A 26,892-nucleotide genomic window follows, 5' to 3' on the forward strand; every position below is an offset into this window, starting at 1 on the left:
GGGAGGGGGGGTATTTACTTGTTATTGTGTTTATTATGCTTTTGATTGTTTTGTTATGATGGAAAATAATTAAAAAAAAATTGGAAAAAAAAAATTTGGGCACTGGGCAACCAGCATGTACCATGTTTCCCTAAAACTAAGACCCAACTGGAAAATAAGCCCTAGCATGATTTTTTCAGGACATAATATAAGCCTCACCCCCCCAAAAAATAAGCCCCAGTTAAGATCATCAGCAGATTTAGTACCTAGCTTCCAACAAAGTCAATGGAAAAGCCAGAATCCCTTAACAATTGTAAAATTCATTTAACAGCAGGGATTCAATAACAACCACCTCAAAAAATAATAATCATAAAACCAGCATAACTCATTTAACACCTGCCTTCCTTAGGAATGGACATGTGGTCACAAGCCGAGAATTCCCTGTAATCCAACTTCCTTTGAAAGTTTTTTTTTTCTCAGTGTGTTTCTTTACTTTTATATACATATAAAACTTTTATTGTTTAATCAATGTGTAAAATACAAAGAAAAATAAAAATAGGAAATTAAGGGAAGACAAAAGAAAGGGAGAAAGGAAATATAAGGTACAAGGGAAGAAAGAAAAAGGTGTTTATTTCTGATTCTTTTTAGCACCGTACAAGATAACATTACAACCTCAACTTTTTTACTTTTACACATTAGTATATAACTAGCCGTTTCTATAACAACAAATCTATCTAACCGGCAAAACCCAAGTCAAGGTTTCATTTTTTTTTCATCCCAAGCACAAAATCCAGAAGTGATATCCAAATTAAAAACATATATTCTCCTCCTTGAATAGAACAACCAATTTAACCATTACTGCTTTATCTTCCTTGCTTTTGAAATAATACGTATTTTCTACTTGCACTTAATAATCTTTATAAATTATCACCATTTATATTTATGTACACCATACATACAGTGTATAGTTCTTTTCCTTTCTATCCACTAGGCACTTACTGAAAGCAATTAGATTTTTTTTAGTAGATATACACATATAGGATTGCTCTTTTAAAATGGTCATCAAAATCCCATAAAAGACATCTCACACAAACATTTTAGAAATGTGCAATTTTATTTCAGCATGTTCAGTCAATTAAAAGGCTGCAAAATAAGCAACTAACAGGTCTTTGACGAAGTGAATCCCAGAAAAACCTTCAGTAAGTTTTGGACATCACCAGTTATCCTAGCAGGGATCCACGGTGTGAATAGTATGATAGCTTTTATCAACTCCGTTGATAAAATAAGACCATCTAAGATCTGGCTGATAAAAGGAAACATGAGAGGGTCATGTGCATTTTCACCTGAAATGCAAAGAGTCGTTGTTGAGCCTTTCTTGGAGCATCTTATGCTAATCTGCTGAAACTGGATGATGGACAAGAAAGTGAGTTATATTATAAGCAATGCGCATAATGTGAACGCAGCTTTCCTTTCATATATAAAACTGCTTCAAGATAGATGCACGCTCCTACCCATGGGAGTTGGGGATTCCATCCCCTCACCAAGGAAGCCCGCTGAATGTCTGGAGGCATCTCGCTATCTTTCAACCCAACTTTGTTCACACGTTTTATTTATCATTCTCAGCTTAAAAGAAGAGAAAGGAATACAACATGCATCATGTTTTGCTTCTGGAAGAGAGGCATGAGAGAAATGGAATAAATGAATAAAACATTAGTTTTGATTTGGAAGATCTTAAGCAATATGGGTCCCCGGTTATGTCTTCATACACTTTGTGATCCCTCATTGTAGTAACAGGGGGTTGGCAATATGTATGATTGTGGTTCCTTATGTCAGAGCTGTCTCAAAGGTTTGTATGCATTTGAAACCGTGGGCTGAGCTAAGCTATTCATATAGCAACAGTTCTTACACTCTGGCAAAAAAAAAACACCTATATGTTTTCATAAACAAAGACATTTAATAAATAAATAAACCCTTTTAAAATCTCAGGACCTTGATTTTGGAATGAAGACCGCCATCACGTCTTCACTACCCTTGTTAATAGAGATTTGAACACAACCTACTGTACTTTGGCTGAAGATGATTATAATTCTTCAGGCAATCCGAAGCTGGACAGCTCAGGTCTCCAAACTGGGGGAATAAAATCATAAAGTCAAGATTTTACTTTCATACTTAGAAATGCGATCCTGAATAGGACTCCGGATGTCCTACTTTAAGGTCAGAATGGAAACTTGCATTGTATATTGAAGGAAATAGTTTTCAATACATTGATATATTCGGGGCTAAGGCAGAAGTGATAGACCCATAGAATTCAATCAATGTTTACCAAGATCTGCCTTGTGATTTTCTTAAGTGTTCTTTTCTTGAAAAAACAGCTTCTGTTTTTCAATCCTCTTCTCGGAATGCTTGAGAATTTCTTTTTAATCACTCTCAGTAATGTTATTGGGCTTATCTTATTCTCAAATTGTGATGGAATTGTCTATGGAGATTCTCAATCGCCCAAGTCGTGGTTGTCCCAAAGGTGCTTTTTCCAAAAGGCAGCTGGACTTCTTGGGTTTTTTTCTTTGAAAAGGTTCTTGCTTCTCATCCAAGAAGTTTCTTCAATTATGACAGAATTATTACTGATGGAATTTTATGTGACATCACTGTCTAAAATCCTACAGCCTGGTTTTTCACATTTCCTAATTCCATCCTGATGTCTCACCTTGATGAACTCAACAAGAACAATAAAAAAGTGTCTCCAGAAGCTGTGAATGCTCCAACACTGGAGGTTTTTAAGAAGAGACTGGACAGCCATTTGTCTGAAATGGTATAGGGTTTCCTGCCTGAGCAAGGAGTTGGACTAGATGACTTCCAAAGTCCCTTCCAACTTTATTATTATTATTATTATTATTATTATTATTATTATTATTATTATTATTATTATTATTATTATTATTATTATTATTATTATTATTATTATTATTATTATTATTATTATTATTATTATTATTATTATTATTATTAATAAAATTCTACAGCCTGGTTTTTCACATTTCCTAATTCCATCCCGATGTCCATCCTTGATGAACTCAACAAGAACAATAAAAAAGTGTCTCCTTATACCTGGAGACAACCCAGAGGAATATCTAACCTTGCAAACCATGTGACATACTTTGAATCTTTCTCACACCAGTGAATCACAGGTGCTCTTTGGACCGCAAAGACTACGATCCAGAGCTGAGGTGATTTATGATGCTGGAATAAGGAGTCCAATGATACCTGGAGAACTGAAGTTGCATCTGGAGAGGGAGGAAGTACACAGAAAATAAATGAATGCCGGCCTATAAATAGCAGATTTTAGAGATATTGGCTCTTGTTCTATAAATCTAACCTGATATACTGCAAAACATATAAAATGGTTGGGTTTGCATATCATACTAAGGCCTACTTTTACTCAACCAGGATTTATTGAATAAGCTACTCTTTGATGACTTCCCTCACACGCTAAATGATAAAACATAATTTCATGCCAGTGAATTCTGCTGTGAATTCTGGTTGGGGAGGGTGAAAGAGAGAAATACTATTCCATTATTCCACTTCCATTCTGAGTTAATCATATTGTTCCGACATTTTCAACTGGTGGTTCTACACAGCTGCCTAGGTTTGTATCTCAATAGTCCTCATTAGAAGAAATCTGTTTTGCATTGTAGCTGATTGGCACACTGAATCAATCATCTGATCCATTGATTGCTTCTGAAATTATTTTCATTCTTTAGTAATACACCTTTCCTCCCCTACCTTCAGACTCTGATTAAATCCAGGCAAGGCCCATCAGTGTCTGACAAATATATGGGGGGGAGATTCCTTGGGACAGGAAAGGACAAAGAAGATCCCAGCTTTTTCTTATTGAGGAGCACTAGAGCATGTACATCTACTCATGGCCCTGATAAATGCAGACTGATGCATTATGCCAGCCAAATGGAGTTTATGGATTGTGTCTCACGATTCATAATTCTCTGAGGTTGTGCTTCTGAATTAGACTTTGGCTGCAGCTTGGAGGACAACATTCTGAACGAAGCATTGTTATTCCTGTTCCAGATATATTCCTTGGTCCTATCAAGGGACAATTCTTTGAGGCAAGATGGGCAGCCTATAAATTTTATAAAATAAAATTATTTGGGGTCCCCTTTTAAGGGGACACAAAATCTTATCAGCATGTTCATTCCCTCACACAAAAATGGTAAGGATTGACTTCTGACTATAGGTATGTGGTATAGTTTGGAAGGATCATCCATAAACAAAGAAAAACAAACCAGGTACAGATGGATACATTTAGCTGAAGAGATTCGGGGCCAAATGTCAAGCTATTAGGTGCATTAAACCAGCCAGATGTCTAGAGAAATGCTAGCCAATTTCCAGTGCATTCGCTCGACCTGGTCCCTGAAGCATTTAGTTGTTTGTTTTGAACATTGGATCCCAACATCTTGATTCAATATGAATACATTCACCAATTTAGCATTTTAAAGAAAGTTTAGAAGTAGTCAAGGATAGGCCACTTGGTGTCTTCCAGATGCTGTAGATTTCAACTTACAGTCATAGCAAACAATGGGAAAGGACTGTATCTAATCCAAACATCTGAAAAAAAAAACAAACCAGGATATCTGAAGGATAATGTTGTGGGCATAAGAAATTGGCCTCTATTCAAGTAGGCCATCCAATTTATCTAGTTAAGCTATGGACTGTCCAAGGTTCTACCACAAGAGCTGGAAAACTGCAGCCACAGGACAGTGTGTAGTTTCTAAACTCACATTCTGCAGCCTTCGCGGTCCCCTTAACCGTAAGTGCTGAAAACATGCCGTGTTGAGATGGGAAACAAATGACAATTGCAACATAAGTACTAAAATAAGCAAAACACAGGTAAATAACAAAGAAACACTTTAATAAAATGACAAATGTGCTGTTGCAACACAAATTTCAAACCTTTTTGCATAGGTGTAATGTCACGCCACATACCCAAAGGTGCAGCGTTTGTGATGCAACGTTGGATTGCAGCTTTTGTCATTGTCCCCTCCTTGCCTTCCACTGTAGTTGCCTCTGCCTGGCAACCTGCCAAACTTTATCTATTTGGGGACACTTTCAAAACCAACGGGCAAAAAATGTGAATGCTTAAAAGTACATAAAGTCAACGACATGGATTATTTTATTATTAAAAAGAAATTAAATAAACTATCTCCACTATTATACAGCCTCAGCCTCACTTGCAATTAAGCCTAATTTGAATCCACCACAGGCAAATTCAAAGCACTACAAGCAAAGAATTCTGCTTTGAGGCCTTGAATGGAAATGTTGATGCTGGTTGACTCGCTTGATCAAAGTTGGTTGGCCAGCATTTATACATGGCTGTGTGTGCCAAAGATTCTTTATTTCTGGATGAAAGTGGCACAACTTCTCCAGTCCTTCAATCAGGGAGAAAAGTGAGAGATGAAAGATAGAGAGATAGAGATAGAGATAGAGATAGAGATAGATAGATAGATAGATAGATAGATAGATAGATAGATAGATAGATAGATAGATAGATAGATAGAGACTCTTTCTCAAAGTCACTCAATGAACTTTCAAGACTGAGGATGGGTTTCCCCAGTTCTAGTCCAACATCTAGACTACAGTGCCATGCTAGATCATTCTTTTTCTCTCTTCTGCATGTTAAAAGTTGAAATAGAGGATCAGAAATTCCACAATGTTTCTGAAGCTAATATCATGCAAAATTAACTCCTAATTCTTAAATGTATGCCATCGTGGATCATTCTCCTTTGTCAATTTTTTTGCTTATAACCTTATTATTCTTTTCAAATAACCAGCCCTAGCGTTACGCAATGGCTTTCATCTGAAGGTTTATTTTTAAGGCCATTTGATGGAATTGCCCATTTGAATCATAGACATTCACCGATTGAGTTGACTTGCTGAGTTAGATCTGCTGATTTCAATAGCCTTTTTAAACATAGGCATCCACAAAGGGTTGTGAATCAATGTGTTCAGATGAGGTCAGATCTGATCATCTCGTCTATTCTGCAGATTCATTTTGTAATTCCTTTCAGCAAGGCAAAGGAAATTCCAAAAGTTCAACAAAGTATCTAAAGAAGTCAAAAGCATCTCATGAGTACAGTTTGCCCACTCCTGATCTAGATTTAAATTAATTGGCAACAGAGACAAGACAGAGAAAGTGACTCTTTCTTCCGGTTAATTGTCACTTGCTTAGGTATTTTAAGAAGACATTTAGACAAGTTAACAGAGTTTAGCCATATTAAGAATGAATGGCAAGGTCAATTAAATAGAACCTTCAGACTTGGAAATTATATACCTTTTGATATCTACTGCGCTGATGGACAAGTCAATGTATGAGCTTGCATTCCCACAAATAGTCTTCTGAAACACATTTGGGCTGGTTGGTGTTGGGGAATTTTTATTCTTTTCCCAAAGAACATTTTCTTAGCTACCGTAGTTCTCTGAAAAGGAAGGAAAGGCCATCAGAACATGTGCAGAGATTTTTCACCATTGTGGAGTGAGGCAAATATGGTTTTGCCCATGGCGCGTCAACTCCCAGAGACTCTCTTTCAGAATAACAGGATAACAGAGTTGGAAGGGACCTTGGAGGTCTTCTAGTCCAACCCCCAGCTCAGGCAGGACACCCTATACCATTTCAGACAAATGGCTGTCCAATCTCTTCTTAAAAACCTCCAGTGTTGGAGGTTTCACAGCTTCTAAAGGCAAGCCAGTTCCACTGGTTAATTGTCCTCATTGTCAGGAAATTTCTCCCTATTTCTACATTGTTTTGTTTTGTTTTGTTTTCCCCTTGATTAGCTTCCATCCCTTTGCTGCTTAAAATAAGCCATGGGAAAGAATGATTCTGTCCTCAGTTTAAAAGCAGTCCCCTTTTACTCATGCTTAAGGCAGAGAAAGCATGGTTGCATGCCATGTTTGTATAGATTTAAAAAGACTAAAGCCAAAACATGCACATTACCTTTTTTTAAAAAAAAAAAAGAGGAGGTGGAGGAGGAATTCTGATTGCAGATAACCGCTCAATTTGATTTAGTGTCGAATGATTGTGATGGGGTTGATAACTCGGCATTCATCAGTAATTCATCTTCTCTGGGTAGAAATTTACCGCAAAGCCAGAGCTTTCCCATCCCTGACAAGTCCTATTAATCTTCTTCAGACACATTTCAATAGGTGTCTCCATCTCAGCCCTTCATCTAAACACTCTGAGTGTTGCCAGAGACTGGGAGATGCCTTCATTTCAGATTCCACAAGGAGACAAGATGGAAGAGGGAACTTCCTTAAGGTGGGGGCAGAGGTTTTTTTTTTAATCCTCCCTGTCCATTTAGTCTTTTGTCACTCATGGATAACTCTCTTTAACCCAACCTGGAAAGGAAAATATTACTTTTTCTGAAAGGGCAGCCCTTCTCTAATCTGCCACCCCGAATGCTTGGGATTCTATCCCTTGCCATACCCAACTTACCCATATTAAGTAGCCGTGGAGCGATAAATGCTTTTCTTTGTGTTACCCTAATGAAGCACGTTGAGAAATGTTGTGCTTTTTTTAGGAGTGATCTGATGCAACCCACCCAGTTTAGTCAACTTGCTCTAAACTAGCAATCTTCAGATGTGATGGACTGTCTCTCCCATCATTCTGATCCAGTCAATACACTGGCTTGGGCTGATAGTATATGTAGTTTAGCACATTTAGAAGGCGCCAAAGAGTGATAGGAAAAGTTGGGCTGGACTAAGCGGTATGAGTTTAAGAAAGCCAGCAGTGCTTGATCTGAAATCTCTCTTTAGAAAATAACTGTCTTGCTCAGCAGACCCTGCCATGTAATGCTCATCCTCTCCACCATGAAACCACTGTGGCAAAAAAAATGGTCATAAAATGTAGCAACAGAAATTTGGGGCTCAATTGTAGCTTGATCCGTTTTTTAACACACATCAGTCAAATGCCGTTTGAGACCCAAGGACCATGATATTTCTCCTGGGACCCTCTCTGTCCCCTATCACATATTAGCTACCAAAGCATGAACAAATATTGCTCTGTCAAATTAGTTCTATGTAATATTTAAAGATGGATTAACTCTTGGATCGCTTGCAGCAGGCAAAGGAGATGGGTGCAAAATGGGTGTGTGTGTGTGTGTGTGTTGTGTATGGTGCCAAAGGATGGCTTGGAATTTTAATACAGTCATGAGTCGGTGAAGTACTTGTCTAGCAGAACAGAAATATGATGTTATCCTTTGGAATCAAATTCTCAAATCGGTTTTAATGCATGAGACTCGGCATCTTTGAATCTTTGAATCATTCACTGATTTGATGAACTCTTAGCACAGATCCTTTTTACTGAATCATCACGATTCATGGAATCGGTTGACTAACCATATTGTAAATCCAATGTGGACTTCAGGAGATTCACAGACTCCCTAGTGCTTAATGCTAATTTCAATTGGTTGCAGATCTTAGAGAACTAAGGAAAAACTTCTTGACAGTGAGAACAATTAATCAGTGGAACAGCTTTGTCTCCAGAAGTTGTGGGTGCTCCATCACTGGAGGGTTTTTAAGAAGAGACTGGACAGCCACTTGTTTGGAATGGAACTGGGTTTCCTGCCTGAGCAGGGGGTTGGACTAGATGACCTCCAAGATCCCTTCTAACTCTGTTATTCTGTTCTGTTATTCTAATGGTCATTCAAACATAGACAAGGAAAAAATACATAATGGGGAGAAAGTGAAGCAGCATCAACCTTTTTAAGTCACCCAGAATCGCTTGAAAGTGAGATGGGCAGCATACAAATTTAATAAATATAGTAATAATAATTTTATGTTCAATTCTTATAGCTGTGCATGCATAATCATATTTTTTGCTGCTTACCTCCATCCAGAAATTGAAAGAAGTATAATATCTCAATCAGCTATTATTAATAGATGCAGAGATGTCTTCATTCTCCCCACCATTATTATTTTTTTCTTTCCAGTATCTCCATTCCATAAATCGCAGATATAGGAATGTGTTCACCATGTTCTTAATTGCACAAGTGATGAGGTTGTTTTTGTATTTTTTGCATTTCTTAGGTATTTCTGTTTGGAACGCATGTGGCATTTCATGCTCTAGTAATGACATTCACAGGTGCACAAGAAAGAAGGAGATGGGAAAGTTCAAAGGTCTATTTTATATGCCACATGGCAATGTCCTTTAAGGACCACCCAGGTAGTCATGAGTAGCAGGCAACTCATTGTGTGTGGGGTCAATGGAATGGATATGTGGAAATCATATGTCCCTTGCCTAATCCTATGTGACATTTAGCCCTGATTCATGGAAGCAATTGCAAGCCATACCTTTTTCTTTATGGAGATGGCCAATGTTCCACCATCATCATGAGAAGTTTCTCAGCTGTCCTTCTTTGTCCTGCTTCCAGAAGGTAGGTGTGTTGGTCGCTGACTACTTCCATCAAAACCTCCTTGAGGGATCCCTACAATAAAAAGACCGAGCTTCAGTAGCATCCCTTTTGTCTCAATACATTAAATTGAGAAGGAATGAACAAACGTCAGACTTGCAGGAAAATTCTCTGGCAAGAAGGTCCAGAACGTCTGTAAACAGAGTGTACAAGGTCCAATCCTGCTAGACAGATTAGAAAGTTACTAAGGACAAAGGAACAGGAAGGTGCCAAAAACTCTAGGAGAAGTAGCAGTAGGAGCACATTTCCCCATCCGTTCATTTCTAAGCTCCATTTCTAACTGTTCAAGGCATTTTCTGTACAATACCCCAAATCTTAATTGAAACGGATCAAGAAAACCAGTATCAGTCAGATGGATATGGAGCTGTGAGGCCATCACCTTTTCAAACATCTTTCCTAGAAACAGGATATTTTGGACTGGTGTATAATTATATAGGTGTCTCAGGTGAAAGGAGACTTCAAGCATCAGGGAATACATCCCACGTTGATCCCTCCAACCACAACACCAATTCAAAACATCAACAAGATAAATCCAAAGCCAGTTCTCAGCCTATCGGATAATAAAATACAAATGCAGGTGTTTGTTTTGCATGGAAGAAAGTTACTGAGAAATTACAATATTAAAATGGCAGATTTCAACATGTTGCAAGGGCTGGTGTAAGAAACAATACACTCACAGAAGGGAAGAACATTGATGCCTAACCATATACTGTAATCTAAGTTTTAAGGAGGAAGCAATGGGAAAATATACCCTAAATTGGAATGGGACTCTTCCAAAATGTGTTTTGCCATTTAGAAATAACTACACAACCCATGAGCCACTGAGTCAACATTTCAGAGGTACATCTTTATCTAAACAGAGGATCGGAATGACAATGGGTGGGCAAAAAAGCAGCAACTTCCAATTTCCTATTGGCTGGCCAGGAACATCAGTAATTTTCCTTCCTTCCTTCCTTCCTTCCTTCCTTCCTTCCTTCCTTCCTTCCTTCCTCCATTCCATTCCATTCCATTTCCAGGAGGCAGATAAGTGTCTGCTACTGTATGAGAGACAGAGGAAGGGATTGCAAGATTGGCTGGGAAACTGTCATGAAATGCTGAAAATGAAGCACACATGACTATGGCAGCAGCACAGCAGCAGCCACAACTTCCCCAGAGTTATGGAGCAGTCATGGGTCCCAAATTCTGGATACATTCTGTACATTAGCCCACTTGGAAGTACCTTGGTTCAAAAATTGTAGCCCTATGATGTATTCATTTCACCCAGTCAAAGGTCATATCAGCAATAGCTTTCAGTAGTATAACATATGTAAAATTAGCTCATCCTTGTACTCAAAGCAGAACAAGAAATCAGTTGAAAAGGAAAATGCTTATTGGTCTATTGACTTTCAATGGAGAAAAAAGAAGGAAAAAAATGCATAGGCAAAAAAGGAAAAAAGAGGAGTCTCGAATTAATATTTTACCTTTGGACCCACCATTCTATTAGAGGTCAGGTAATTAACAATCTCTGGTCCATCCAAGGGGAAGAATAATCCATATCCATTTCACATACAAAAACACAAATCAACAATTTTAAGGATAAATATTGGTTATATGCAAGTGAATTTTCAAAGGAAGCACTCAAAAGTTGAAGAAGATAAAAGAGAATCAATTTTGAGTGGCCTGCCTAATAAATGGAGACCAGCTATTCAATAACCATCCCAGATTACTGTTCTGTACTGCAAAAAAATCTCTAAAAAGATCCTGTACATTTAGAAATGCTTTTGAAGAAAAAGTAACTTCAACCATTCTTAATTTCATCACCATATTTTTATATCTTCCTTCCTTCCTTCCTTCCTTCCTTCCTTCCTTCCTTCCTTCCTTCCTTCCTTCCTTCCTTCATTAAATGAATTCAATGCTACTTTTGTCCTACGGTAATATTGCATCTTTCAATACTTTTAATGGCCCTGTTCACAAAACGCCCTTAACCGGACAATGTCAAACCTAACAGATATATCTACAAGCTTTATTAGCCTAGACATTGATCAAATGCAGCCTTTTGGGTTTGTTTACGGTTCAATGTATCACACACACACCCAAAATAGGTTAATTCAGTAATCAGGTGAAGTGTGTTGTTGCTGAAGGCAGTTACAAAGAACTAAGCTTGACTGAGCTCAGTGGGGCCGCCTTCCAACTGTGCGTGAGATGGAAGGGTGAAGTAAGAAGGTATTTTTCACGTCTGACCTCTAGTACGAATTCAGGAATTTATCTTCGAAGCGGGTCTATGGTTCTTCAACCCCTCTGTCCAACGTACAGTAGCCCCCGAGACACTAGCTAATCTTACAGGGCTGTGGGGAACAGCACATGAGCATGAATATTAAGGGTTTTAGAGAGCATTTCTCTTTCCTGTTTGAGCATCTTTTCTGCTACTTCCAAACTAGTTTTATTCTAGTGAGTTCTCATCTTTGTATGACCCGAAAGGTCTCCTTCCTGATGTGTGGGTGGCTCATGAATGAACAAAACTAATTGCCCATGTATACTTTTGTTCACCCTTATAGGAATGGGCTTTTTTTTTCAAATGCAATCCCAAAATGAATCCTGAACTTTTAAAACCACCCCTCCGTCACGTTCCTGCCTACAGAGTTTTGCAGACTACACAAAAGCACCCAACCCTACACGGTGGTCTTTAGCTTGATTTCTAAGTGGCTGGTTTCGTTGCCATATGAATGTGTGAGTACATGGCAGTGACTTGAATGGGAACAATGTATGCTGGGGGATTTGCCCACTACATTTTATAACCATTAAACATGGATACGGGACAAGGGAAGGGAAGGTGGCAGGCCCCCCCCTAAAAACGAAACAAAATTACATATTTCTTATATACAGAATAGAGCTGGAAGGGACCGTGGAGGTCTTCTAGTCCAACCCACTCCTAAAGCAGGAGAGTTTATATCGTTTCAGACAAGTGGTTGTCTAGTCTCTTCTTAGGAGCCTCCAGTGATGGCGCACCCAAAACCTCTGAAGGCCAGCTGTCCCACTGGTTGAATGTCCTCACTGTTCCTTAGTTCTAGGTTACTTCTCTCCTTGATTAGTTTCCATCCATTGCTTCTTGTCTTGCCTTCTGGTGCTTTGGAGAAGAATAGAATAGAATAGAATAGAATAGAATAGAATAGAATAGAATAGAATAGAATAGAATAGAATAGAATAGAATAGGACAGGATGGATAGGATAGGAGTCTCAGACTGTAGCCTCTTCTTAAAAATCTCCAGTGATGGAGCGCCCATGATTTCTGGATGCATAGCTTGACCCTCACTTTTTTTGTGGCAGCCCTTCAAATATTGGAACACTGCTGTCATGTCCACCCTAGTCCTTCTTTTCTCAAAACTAGCCAGACCCAAATCCTGCAACTGTTCTTCCTATGTTTTAGTCTCCAGGCCCTTAATCCACCTTAGTTGCTCTTCTCTGCACTCAACATCGTTATATAATATTTAAATGTGTAATGTTTAAATGTTATAGTGTTTATGATTCGAATTATAATAATTCTTCCCACTTTGTGGGAAAGAAAACTGAGGTGTCAAGCCAGGGTTTGTCTAAAGAATTTCAGCTAAGATAAGGCTTTAAAGTCCAAGTTTTTAGCCCAGGGGGTGGAAAAACACGTTTCCATCGGATGAATGGCTGTTTTCCCACCCTGCTTCCTCTCCCTGAATGGCCATCTCAGACTTTGCTTCAGATTTCCTTCAAGCACCCTCAAATCCATTCTCCAAATCATGTAAAGATCTCAATGACCTTATTGTAGGTGGCAAGTTTAAATGTGCCATATTAATAACTTCTTATCCAAGACAAATTAAGTCCTTATGTGTCAAAAGCTCTTGGTGCTGGATTACCTACAAGAGAAGTATTTATTGAATAAATGTTAGATCCAATTTCATTTTAATGTGACTGACAGCAGACTTCGGCCTTTGCAAATGAGATTTTAAAAAAAACACTCCGATTTGAGCCTGCATTGCAACTTTACACCGAACTTGTCTTTTCTTATTATGGTCTTTTCAAAAAGGAGATATCAAAAGCAGTTTGGTGATGAGGAGAGGGTTTTTTTTTTTCCCCTTTCATTCTTATTCTTATTCTGAAGAGCTAGGAGAGAGATAGAAAGCACAGAGAAGAAGGGGGAAAAAAAAAAGGCCTGGCATTCAGCCTAAAGAGAAATCATTGAAACAAATTAATCCTATGCCGTTTAAATTGACATGGTAATCCATCATCAGCAAACTAAACTCTGAAAGCAATCTAGAATCGGCAGTCTTCTTTCACTGCCCCTGAAGGCACAAAGGCAGATAGTTTTTTTTTAAAAAAAAAAAACGAATAGAAGAGAAGAAACATTATAAAAGTAAGCAATGCCTTGAAAAGAAGGAAATATGGATGAATGGATAGATAGATAGATAGATAGATAGATAGATAGATAGATAGATAGATAGATAGATAGATAGATAGATAGATAGATAATGGAGGGATAGATAGATAGATCATGGAGGGAGGGAGGGAGGGAGGGAGGGATAGATAGATAGATAGATAGATAGATAGATAGATAGATAGATAGATAGATAGATAGATAGATAGATAGATAGATAGATAAAAGGGGGGAGATAGAAAAGAGAGAGAGAGAGAGAGAGAGAGAGAGAGAGAGAGAGAGAGAGAGCGAGAGCTAGGCAGACAGTCAGACAGACAGACAGACAGAGTCCTTGGTGCTTCTGAGCTTGTTGTTTGCAGATGTTTCATTACTCAACCAGGTAAGATCAGTGCCCTGATGATGAAGTGATGGGCACTGATGATATTACCTGGTTGTGTAATGAAATGTCTGCAAACCAACAAGCCCAGAGAGCATCGAGTACTCCATAATTCAAGAGAGAGAAGAGAGGAGAGAGAGACAGAGAGGCTGCTATCTGAGATTCCTATGTCCTCAGCTGGGGCTGTTTACCCTTCCAAGTGGAAATGAAATAGATAAAACCAGGCAAGTTATGCTCCATAATCTTCCATAAGTCCTCTCTTCTTTTTTACCTCTTCTGCGAGGAGGGAAATCTCAGTGTTTTTACCTCTGGATGGTCAAGACTTGCCGTAGCGTTTTTCTTTCTCTCTTTCGTACAAACAGAGGCACCTATACATGCAAAGGCTTCCCTGGGGAGGTCAGAAAAGTCAAGATGGTGGTCATGAGTGTGTGATTAAAATCCCACCTCCTTTTTACATGACTTGGAACCGCACGTTAGAAAACCAGTGTAGTGTGCTGGTCAATACACAAGGCTGGAAAGTAGGAGACCATGAGCTCTCGTCCTGCTTTAGGAACGGCCAGCTGGGTGACCTTGGGCCAGTCATTTTCTCACAGCCCAAGGAAGGAGGCAATGGCAAACCATTTCTGAAAAATTTTGTCAAGAAAACTACAGGGACTAATCCAGACAGTCACCAGAAGTCGACATTGACTTGAAGGCATACAGGTGATCCTCGACTTACAAAACATTTGTTTAGTGACCATTCAAAGTTACAGCAACACTGAACTTATGATCGTTTGTTACAATGACGGCCATTGCAGCCTCCCCCATGGTCACATGATCAAAATGTGGACACCTGGCAACTGGTATGCATTTATTGCAGTGTCCTGGGGTCAAGTCATCCCCATTTGTAACCTTCTGATAAGCAAAGTCAATGGGAAAGCCAGGTTCACTTTACAACCGTGTTACCAACTTAAGAACGGCAGTGACTCACTTAACAACTAGAAACTTAACAAGCAAGAAAGTCATAAAACGGGGCAAAATTCACTGAACAACTGTCTCACTTAGCTTCAGGAATCTGGGCTTCAGTTCTGGCCATAGGTCAATGGTTGAGAGCAATCAATCAATGGAATAGCTTGCCCTCAGACGTTGTGGGTGCGCCATCATTGGAAGCTTTCAAAAAGAGACTGGATAACCATTTATCTTGAATGGTATAGGGCAGGGGTCTTCAAACTTGGCCCTTTTATGACTTGTGGACTTCAACTCCCAGAATTCCTCAGCCAGGCACGTGATCAATTGATCCATCGATCAGACAGAAGAACAGAATCACTAATACTAGACATGCGTACTGATCTTTCAGAGGCTCAACTAAGAGTTGTTGAAGAATGGCCTAGAGCGGGCTGCCCAGTGCTGACACTGTCTGGAGGTGTGGACTTCAACTCCCATGATTCTCAACAAGGACTAGGGAACAGCAGCTTGGAAGATTGAATTGCTGCGCTGAATCCTATTAGGGTTTGATTGCTGAAAACTGTAGCAAAAATATCATTGGAAAGCAGTTATATGACCCCTTCTCTTTCTCTACAAGTGAAGTTGGAAAAGATGAACCATCAACAAAACTGTGCAGGATTCCGGTCATTCAGGATGGTGTTAAAATGTCAAATCCCCGATACAGTAAACAGATGACAGAACGTCCTTCCTGTTCTTATGTCTTGTCTATCCTGTGCACAGAAAAATTGTATGAATCCTTTGCTCAAACAAAGAGCGATCACGTAAAAGTTGGACTCCACTCCGTGCCAGGAGCAAGGGCCAATCAATGACATCCCGGCAAATTAAATATCTTGCATTTTAAGATCCAGTTCTCACTCCATTAGAGGAGATAAAAATGTGTTCCTGGAATGTCTTCCAAAGAAATAAAAAAAAAAATCTGGGCAGTCCTTGTGATGGAGTCTAGGGTTTTGAGACTTAATATGGCTGTCCAGTCTCTTCTTAAAAGCCCTCCAGTGATGGAGCACCCACAAATTCTGGAGGCAAGTCGTTCCACTGGTTAATTGTTCTCACTGTCAAGAAATTTCTCCTTAGTTCTAGGTTGCTTCTCTCCTGGATTAGTTTCTTTCAGAGGCCGGCCAAGAATATACATGAATGTCTTGTTTTACATTGTCATCCGTTTGAACCCAACCTTTATCCTACTTATGGAATCTCAGCATTACATGCACATATGAATCATAATTATGACAAATATTTTGCTTCTTAAGCCTCTAACCCCTGTTGGGATAGGCTACTCAGAAGACTGAGTCTGTTGCAATGGCGTTCACAATGGTTTAACCCAGGGGTAGTCAACCTTGGCTCTTTTATGACTCGTGGACTTCAATTCCCAGAATTCCTGAGCCAGCTTAGCTTAGCTGGCTCAGGAATTCTGGGAGTTGAAGTCCACGAGTCATAAAAGAGCCAAGGTTGACTACCCCTGGTTTAACCTGATACTTCTTCAGTTGGACTTATTTTTCAAAGACAGTTGATGACCAGAAGGAGGAATGTTATTTTGGATGCACTTCCAAAACCTTGAAGAAGAGAAGAAATCATGATTCTTTCTTCTCTTCTCTTCTCCTGCGATTGGAGCTACTCCTGTGTTTGTTTGTTTCCTTTTTTGTTTTTGTGCCTGTTTTGTTGTTAGTGTTGTTGCTTTTGTTGTTGCTGGGGTGGCTGTGATGTTTACGCATTAATGTACCTTGTCTTCTATGATTTATAATGCGGAAGTTTCAGGAAGAAGGGAGATTATATGCAGCCTGGAAATGAACAGAAAGTTAAAAGATAAAATCCTTGTTCTTGCCACATTAAAGCATTAGCTGGATTTGCACAACTAATAGTCAGCTGAACCGTGGTTTAAATCAATGTTCTGGATTTACACAATCATATTTTTTTTTCCTCCCTCCCTCTCCCTCCCAAATTAGAAACAAAAATTGCGACAAACATTTTTGATTATTTTGCAGAGCTAGTGTTAGCCTCTTACTAACCTTACCAATATCAGTTTTTTTAGTATAATAAGAGACTATACAACTGCCTAAAAATACAAATCTTGCTTTTGGGGTTATGTGAAATAATTCATACCATACCATCAACGGCAACAGAATTATAAATCCGTAATTCAAATCATATTTAAAACAAGAGGGTTTTTTTTAAAATTTAGAAACATGAAATAAAAACATAAAACCCCACCTCTCCTAACATTATTACAGTTGCTACTGAAGTGCGCATGAATAACATATAATTTTGTTTGGAAAAGTAATATCCAGGACAAATATGCCTTTCAATCCCCTTGGTTTATTTCAATAATGATTGTCTTCAAAACTATGAATTAGCAATTGGCTAACAAGCATAAGAAACAACTTGCAAAAATTCTGTAAAAAAAATGTGTAACAACTTTAAAAAATAAATGACATCAGCTTCAAAGTTTTTTGCAGCACAAGGCAAGGCTGTAGATTCCCCAAAGTGTAAATTATAGCCCCAAACCCCACACATACATAGTATGCTATAATGGAGGGAGAGGAAGAAGAAGAGGAAGAAGGAGAGGAGGAAGAAAAAGATGATGAAGAGGAATAGGAAGAAGAGGAGGAAGAGGAACAGGAAGGGGAAGAAGAAAAATTAAATAATAGAATATACAAATTATTCTCACAGGTTTAAAGCAAATCCAGATTTGAAAACAAGATACTGACAAAAGAAGAAAAATTATTGGGGGGGGGGGCAAATCCACTTTTGAATTTATGAAACTTAAAATGCTAGTCTTTAATTATGAAGTTTATAATCATATGTCTGTTTACTCAGAACTAAACCTTATCAAGCTCAAAAGTTATTTCGAGTCCATAGGAGTAAAATGGCCAGTTCCTGGAGTCCCCCCCCCATTCACCCTCCCACCCAAATAGCTCTTTCCAAACTGAGCAATTGGCATCCCTTGCCCCTTTCCTGCAAGGAGAACTTTCTCATGAATTGCATCTGAATGAAAAACAATAATAAAAATTCCTTGGAAAGATAATATCAGTGGGAAAAAAATGGATACAAAACAATGAAGAGTGCTATGACAAAGTGGCTCGGGTTACATCGGTAAGGTTTCCCCCGTGGATTATTTTACCAGACCGTGTGCATGCTTTAATTGGAATATTGGTTTAATTGCTTAATTAATTAACTAAAGGAAGGATCACTTTTAATCAACAGGACTACAAGTTCAGGACACCCATGTTTTGAAGGCAGTGTGTGGTGGAGGCCGTTCCATTCTCTTCTACATCTCAGAAATGAAGGGGTTTTTTTTCCCCTTTTCTTTTTAATTTTGGGGAATTATGCTGGATGGAAAGACAGCTGATTAGCAGATTCAGGATTCTGCCACTGCTTGATAGCATGCATAAAGTTTACCTAGTTTCTCTAAACTGGTGAATATACAAGAAAGAGGATGCCTGTGAAACACAATCCCAAATTATGAACCAAAAGAATATCAGGAATGTTTAAAACTTCTTTTTTTTTTTTTTGTCTCAAAATGTGGATCGTCAGAAACTTTTCAGGGCATTTTTCCTCTAGAACTGGATTCTTCATTTACTGTGCCTGACCTTATGGATATTTCTGTTCATTTGATACCAACAGGCAAATATTGTTCCAGTTAGCTTTGAAAACAAGAGGATGAGAAAGAAAATACAGACCAATAAAAAAATGACATGGAAAAAAAAATGTTTGGAGAAGAAAAATAAGCAGAAGGGGAAGGAATCAGGGATACGTGAATTCTTAACTTCCTCTTCCAGTCAAGGTTTTTAACAGTGTTTATGACCAGCTCGTCTTCATTGATTTGAAGAGTCCCAGTCTCAAAAGAGGCACTTAAAATGTTTGCAGGGATGTGCGATGTGCCAAACGCTTTCAGGGAAAAAGAAATGAGGATGGAGTAATCATTACAGGAGTACATAATGCAGTATGGGTTAATGTTGTTTTTTTAAAACAGTCTTCCACACTCCTGCAAACTCAGAGTGGGGTTTTCTTAGACTTTTTTTTTAAAAAGTCCTCTTTTGAATTCTCTCTCTTAAGTAGATAATACTTAACAGAAGTCTTTGGCATCGAGGACAACAATGGAGTCGCCTGTTTAATTAATGTGAGCTCCTATTTGTTTAATATTGAGGAGGAATGATAATATGTGCAGAAGAGCTAAAGGCAATTTGGAGTTCCAAAATAATTTTTAAAAGAAGCATGTTCATCATGTTTGTTTTAATGCTTTTTTATCCTTAATTTGGGATCTGACAAAAAGAGTTGGGGGGGAGGATGAGGAAAAAGAGAAAATGCCATGACTAAAAGAGACTGTAATTGCACTCCTTAATTATTATCAGATTATTAGAGGAAATGTGTGGGGTTTTTTAAAAACAGTCATTGTAATCATTTTGGGTTTTGTCTTCCAAACTGCTTTCTTCAAGTCATATTTTCTTGACGTGTCTCTGTCCAAAATAGAAAATCTGAATGTAACTATCTATCTTTCGGGATTTGTATATGTTATATGAATATGCACAGATACATGCAGACACTTTTTTTATTTTATTTACAATGGCATGCAATTCTGTGTTGATCTCTGTCTGTCTTCTCAGTTGGGAAACAAACCTATTAAAATATGCAAATGAGAGTTTTTTTCCTCTGGAGTTTTTTTTTTTTTTTTAGGGGCCATGTTTTTAAATTGATTTTTGGTAGCATAGAACTGCTGGATTAAAATATGTCTCCTGCTCGTTTAATGAAATGGCAATCCAGCAATTAATTCTGGAATTAGAATAGTTAAACTACTCTACAAATATTATTCAAAGCAGGTAAATGTTTACATACTCCTACAATGGGGTAGGGTATCTGCACATCCATACACACACTGAAAAATGGGGAAACTGCAACCACACAGAATAATCCCTACCCAGCTTTTATTTAAACCACACACATACACACCCCCACTCCTCTCCGTGCACTCACACCTCCATCCTTCAACTATCTGTTCAATGTAGTTCTGCTCAGGGGTTCATAACATTCCTTGCTTCTATCCTTTTGCGTCAGATCTTCCCTATCCACAGTCCAAAGAATTAAGCAAAAAAGTTATTAGATAACAGAAGATATTAACAATATGCCTCTTCTTCCTCGTCCCCTTAAAAAAACAGACCACACTGCAATATTCCTAGGAAGAAAGGTGCCCTCTCAAGTTAAGTAAGCTGCTTGAATTAGAGTTACCAGGAAGTAGGAGATATCTTAGATGAACTGTGGAATCCCTGTAGGGGTTGGTTTATTTTAGCCTGATGCGAAACTTCCTTTTTTCTTTTTTTTTTTAAGGAATCTGGTATCTAACATCCCTCTAGTTCCAAACTCCAAAAGTTTGTTTGTTTGTTTGTTTGTTTTTCCTAAGAAAGGGGGAAGCAGAGAGACTCAGCTCTTAAAAACTTCTCATCGAATTTGCATTGTACCTTTTGTTTTGTCCCCTTCTACCATGGGTGAATAGTGGAGAGGACAAAGCTGTATTGTCAAGGGAGCCCTTGTTTTATCTTTAAGCTGGAAAAAACACCCTCCACTATTTTGTGCATTTCAAGCTGCAGGAAGAAGACCCTTCTCTCCACCGCCCCCACCCCACTTCCCACTTCATTTCCTAAACCGAAATGGGAACACAAATGAAGACCAGACCTCTTAGATAATTGAGGAGCTTACTAAGTGGATGGGTTTGTGTGTGTGTATGTGTGTTTTTAACGCTGCGTCTCTCATTTACTTTTCTTGGATCTTTTTCTTTTTTCTTTCTTTCTCTCTTTCTTTTGCTTTTTTTCAGGAGCTTCTCGGGGGGGGGACCCCCAAACATTCGGACAGGATCACTTTGTTTCACTTTACTGATTTCACTCTTCCTTTTGGGAAGGGGAAAAAAAAATCTGGTCGAGTGTGTTGGGAAAAGAAGAACCCGTCCCGCATCGCATCAGTGATCACAAGGAGAAACGGGGGGTGGGGGGGTCGGCAGAGTTCCTTCCAGTAAGGTTTGCCTCTCCTCCGTCCCCAACTCTCGCTGCTTTGCTCCCTGTATTGATGGACCGTGGGACCGAAGACGGCGGGGTACCCACGCTTCTTCCCTCAAGATCTTCCACAACTTCGGATCAACGGAGGCGGCTTGAGACAGGGGCTCCAAAGAGGCCTCCCTCTTTTGAGTTCGCGCAAATGGAGCAGAGGATCGCCCAGACGGCCCAGGAATCGCTCACCTCTGCGTTTCTCTCCCTCTCCCTCTCCCACACATCCCCCACGCCTTTCCAGCACCCGTGTGAAGCCCGAGGGGGCACGATTAATAACTACAAGGGCGGAAGCAGGAATTAAAGAGACGTTTGAACTACGCGAGGCAGTTTCCCACTTTGGATTCCGCGCAGTCTGCTGAGGTTCTCTCACACCCTCCTCCGAATGGAGAAAGAAAGAGGCGCTGGTAATCTCAGAGGATTGGGTGTGGGGGGGGGGCGCGAATGTGGATTTTTATTTCTCTCTGCCAAGGGGAGAGAGAAGTGGGCCCCTTCCCACGAAAACCTCAGCCCGATTAGTGTGGTCCCAAGCCCATAAAACGATGCGAGTCCCTTAGTCAGAAATCCTGAACTTTCCCTCCCGCCTCGCCACCGCGTTTCCTCTCGCCTTCCCACCCCAGAAGCTGCTAATCACTCCGTATCGATTTCGCGAACTCTTTTCATCCCGCAAAAAAAAAAAAAAAGAAACTCTGAAAACATTCCGGCTTAGAATCGGTTTCTTTCTTTCTTTCTTTCTTTCTTTCTTTCTTTCTTTCTTTCTCTCTCTCTCTCTCCCTTTCTTTCTTTCTTTCTTTCTTTCTTAAATAAAACGGGTTGCCCCCTTCCTCCTTCTGTTGGAAGAAAAGGACGGTCTTTAGGAATAACCTGCCTAGCAGCGTAAATATTTAGCGTTCTGGATAGCTCCCAGCGCCTCCTCTGGATCGATAGATCAGAGCCCAAGCGGAGGAAAGGCGGGCGGCGGGGAGGGGGGGGTGATTATATTGTTATCCAGAAGTGGTCAAGAGAAAAAAAAAACCACGTGTGTGTCGGCTGGGGGGGGGAGGAAGGCAATAGCTTGTGGTACACCAGTCAAACTTCTCCATCAATTTAGTCTCTCCCTAAAACTCGGTGCGCGGGAAATGCGCGGGCGCGAGAAAAACACGAGTGGAAAGGGGAGGGGAAGCGCTTCCTAAGGCTGGACGGTTACTATCACTTTCTTCCTCCTACTCAACCCCCTCCCCGTATTTTTAAACTTCTCATTTGTATCTCCTCCATCCCTTCCCCATGCTCCCAAATACCGCCCCCCCCCCTCTGGTTTAAACATCCGAACTAAATTTGCGAGTTTGTTCTCCCGCGGCGGGTGAAGATGGATTAATTTGCTGGAATAATTCTCTCTCTCTCTCTCTCTCTCTCTCTCCCCCACCCCCGCGCGTGCTAATATAGCCCGTGTCCCAGTCACAGACCGCCGTCCATTCCTCATTAATCAGGGGGTCGCCAATTTCGGCCCCTAACCTCAGGTTAAAATCCAGGTAAGTATCTTCCTGCACAGGCCCGCCTAAGCGTTTTAGCAAAGCATTCACACACAGGCGGTTAGCTAGAGAAAGCTTCCAGAGAATTCAAAAGAGCCCTCTTCAACTTGGACTAAAGGGGTGGGGGGAACCCAAACGACCCCCCACACACACCCTCTTTTGGATGTAGGGTAGTTCGCTAGAAGAGGGGAAGGGAGAAAAGGCGCTTACAGGGAAATCCAAAGAGCACATCAACTTTAGACTGAAGGGGTGGGGTGCCAAAATGACACCCCCCCCCCATTGGTGTTTCTGGGAGGTAGGGAAGAAAAGGAAGGAGGGAGAAAGAGGGAGCAGGGGAGCAGCATGGAGGAAGACTCTCCTCTTAGTTTCCTGCCAACTCTTTCCCACCGGGTTTTAAAAGCCTGCAGCAGCCAGATACAATACACGCGTTAGGAAAGATATATACAAAGTAAGATGATGCAGGCTTTCTGTGGGACCCCGTTGGCTCGGATTCCTCTCTTCCAACCTATCTTGACACCTGCTTCTCCGCCCATCGCCCATTCCCAAGCTTCCAATTAGCTGGAGGCACAAATAATCGGGCCGACAGATAAGAATGGACAAAGTTGGTGTGATGGCGAGGCCATTTCATTCACCCAACTGGACAGCCTAGACCCGTGTTGGGTCAGAAAAGCGTACAGGGGAGCCGAACCAATGACCGGTGTGGCCAGCCTCGCTTCCCCTTTCCGAAAATAAAGGGTTTCTCCCACCTTGGGGGCTTCTCCAGATCAAACAGGTCGTGTGAATGGAGTCAGATGAACATTGCGTGTTCGTCTGTCCCCCTAGCAACGGAGCGAGGGGATTCGGGCTAAGTGCTGGCAATTTCCCCGTCTGCTAGAATCTAGGTGGGGGGATTGTTTTTTTTTTAAAAAAAAAAGTTTTAAGAAGATTCGCTGGCAGAAAATTTCCTGCGCGCAGATCCGTAGAATTCAGGAAGGCTTATCACTCTTCTCTTCAGCCAGCTCGGTGCTGAAAGCACCTGGATCTTGCCCACCCAGCAGATGTTTCCACACCCTGGTGTTTCTTCCTCCCCCCCCGCAGACTGGCAGATAAGCGAGCGACTAATCTGCCCTGCAGCTGGATTGCACCGCGGTTCCCTACCAGCCCCCCACCCAATTCGGAGACCGGGTGTTTCGGGGCCAGGAAAAGTTGGGAAAGGGCAAACATCTGGAGGGCGCCCGCTTGGGGAAGAAGTGTTGCCGGGCGCAGTTCGCTCTGCCTCCGGTGTGGGGACGAACGCGCGTTCTCCCCGCTGACAGATGTGCGTCTGGAAGAACAGAAGGACGCGAGCGTCTAAAACAAACATAAATAAACCTAGCGGTGGCTACAATTCCTGGATCCGTCCCCATCATTCTCACGGAGGGAATAACTCCCGGGTGCAATTAGAGTCGCCGTCTTCCCCCCTTTCCCCCTCAGAACGGGGGGTCATTTCGAGGCGTAACTCTCAGGAAACCCCCCCCCCAAAAAGAGGGAGGGAGATCCAGAAAGACCCTCACAAATGAATCGCCCAGAAAAGGGGTGTTTGTGTGTGGACCAACCGCAGCAGCCCCCCTCAAATTTGCAGGTCGGGGGGGGGCTCTTTTCCGCTGCGACACAGACATTCCGGCTTTCTCCGGACTGGCCAGGAGAAAAGCCCGGAGAGCGCCCGGCCTCGCGCGCCCGCTGTATTTTTCGGGTGCTCTTTTTAAAAAAAATAATATTAAGGCGCCTTTTCTAAAAAGAGAAGGTAGACTTTGGCTCGGCTTGGGTCCAGGTGAAGTCGGCCTGGGGGAGTCGGAGGGGGAGGAAGGGGCAATCCGACACCTCTTCCTCCCCCACCGCTTTGTTTTGGGGGGGGGGAGAACCCCTTTTTCCGTCTCCCTCCCGCCCTTCTCCTTGGCCCAAGCACACTCTCTCTCTTAAGCCCGGTCTCCCGAATCGTCCCGCTCGGACCGTAGCAAACAATTTAATTAGAGGCCTTTTTTTCCTGGCCGGAGAAGAAAGAAGGGGGGGGGGAAGGTCCTGGTGTTGGGGCAGAGAGAGCACCCCTCCGCCCATTGAAAGGCGCTGATCCGAAAAGACAGAAAGGGGGGGGGAGAGAAAAAGAGATTTGCTGGGGACCTTGTCCCCCATCCCTTTCACGCCATTCACCCCGCACACACACACACTTCTTCGAGACAAAACCCGCTCCTTGGAGAAATTCGGAGGGGACACACAGGAAAGAACACACAGATACACACACACACACACACACACACACATATTCCTCCCAAATTCCTTGAGTTCAAAGGGTCCGTTTGGAGAGGAGGGGGCGTCAAAATCCGACCCACCCTTTGTTCGGCTTGGTATGTCAGGGAAATTATCTCCAAGGCCCCGCCAGCCAGTCAAGTAGCCAGCCAGCAGAAGTGGTGGGCAGGCAAGGGCCTGCCAGCCTCCATCCTCCCGTTTAGGGTTAATGTAACTCTCACCTCTGACCCCTTTTATCCCAAGGCCTAGGCCAACCTCCGAACTGCAGGCCAGCTTTGGAAAAGAGAAGAAGGGAGGGGAGAGAAAGAGATAAGAGAGAGAGAGGAAAAAAAAAAAAAGAGAGAGAGAGAGAGAGAGAGAGAGAGAGAGAGAGAGACGAAAGACAAAATATCCAAGCTTGAGATCGAAACCATTCCTAACTGGGATCTTTTCTCACACGCCCCCCCCCCCCAATAATAACTCCCCGGTTCTTTTTCCCCTTTGGCTCTCTTTGTGCCAACAGAGAAATGCCCGTGGATTATTATTGCTATGATATAAAAGTATTAATCTTTCTTTAAAAAAAAATGCAAGCTGAATTCTCCACTGGTTGTGTTTCCTTCCTGCCCCATTACACACTGAAGCAAACACAAATAAATCCTTCCCCCCCTCAAGGAAAACTCTGGAAGGGAAAAAAAAGAAAGAGGAAGAAAGTGGCCTACGGGTGGGGGAGGGAGGGGAGGAGAGAGGGAGGGGGATGTGGGATATTTGGTGAGTTTGGGGGGAGGGGGGAGAAAAGGGGCTCTAGGTTGAAGCCTTTGCCATCACCGCCACCACGAAACTCTCAGAAGGCCAGGCGTCCTTTTAGGATAAATGTTATCTTGTATAACACTTCCAAGATTGAGGGTTGTTGTGTTTTTTTTTACAGGCCTATAACAGGGGACATTTGATGACCCACAAAAGAAAGACCCCCGCCCCCTTCCCCCCTCCTTCAGATACACCCGAGCCATCCCCACCATCCAAAAGCCACCCTTTTAGATGAACATAATTAAGTGTGATGTGATGTTTGTGCGTGTGCAATTATTGGGGCAAATCCATTTGGAAATTTCATTTGCCTTGTAAAAGCTCAATGAACGCTGGAGAAGACGAGGGATTTCGCACTCCCCTTTTCCAGATCTGGGGTGGGAATACCGGACAACCCCGAATCTAACAAAATAAAGGTGTGAACCTTTTGCCATTGGGACAATTTGTTTTCCCCAACTACTGTGACTGATTACCCCATTTCTCTCTCTCTCTCTCTCTCTCTCTCTCTCTCTCTCTGTCTCTGTCTCTCTCCCTTTCTTTCTCTCTCTCTCTCTCTCCCTTTCTTTCTTTCTCTCTCTCTCTCTCCCTTTCTTTCTCTCTCTCTCTCTCTCTCTGCCTCTCTCCCTTTCTTTCTCTCTTTCCCTTTCTCTCCCTTTCACTCTCTCTGTCTGTCTCTCCCCCTTTCTCTCTCTCTCTCTCTCTCCCCCACACACACAGCCCCATCAATTACTGCCTTAAAATTATCTTTTCAAAGAACCCTTTCCTTCAAAAGGGGGAAACGCCAGAGAAAAGCGACTCTGTACCAATTGGAAATCTTAGCCTGAACTAACAGCGTCTGGCCCACCGCTTCCCTTTGCTTCCCACCCACTGGCCCTTCCGAAGGCAGCAGGGCCGGCCAAGTTTCCCACCGGCCATTCGCCCCCTCTCCCTCTTCCCTACTTGGGGCAACCAACCTCTGCTTACACAGGGAAAAGAAAGCCGCTACATCGTGGCTCGCTAGGAACCGAGGGAGGCAAATGTTGGGGGGGGGGTCCCCGTGGACCACCTGGAAGGGAGGGGGGCTCCCGCAGCGAGGCACCGCCGAACCCAAAACCTGGGTGCCTGCATTCCTACGACAGGTTAAGCTTGGTCG

The 26,892-nt window shown here is 41.6% G+C and overlaps 1 long non-coding RNA gene across 1 annotated transcript; it reads right to left on the minus strand.

Annotated features, from left to right (window-relative positions):
• Positions 1–6,418: 6,418 nt before the first annotated feature.
• Positions 6,419–16,950, minus strand: LOC107299556. Its single transcript, XR_001549187.1, has 3 exons — positions 16,902–16,950; positions 9,331–9,464; positions 6,419–6,461 (listed from the first exon to the last, which is right to left on the minus strand). It is a non-coding gene; the product is annotated as an uncharacterized LOC107299556 (long non-coding RNA).
• Between the last annotated feature and the right edge of the window lie 9,942 nt (positions 16,951–26,892).

This window comes from Protobothrops mucrosquamatus, unplaced genomic scaffold (assembly GCF_001527695.2).
Source record: "Protobothrops mucrosquamatus isolate PMUCROS unplaced genomic scaffold, P.Mucros_1.0 scaffold5103, whole genome shotgun sequence".
NCBI classification, from domain to species: domain Eukaryota; kingdom Metazoa; phylum Chordata; class Lepidosauria; order Squamata; family Viperidae; genus Protobothrops; species Protobothrops mucrosquamatus.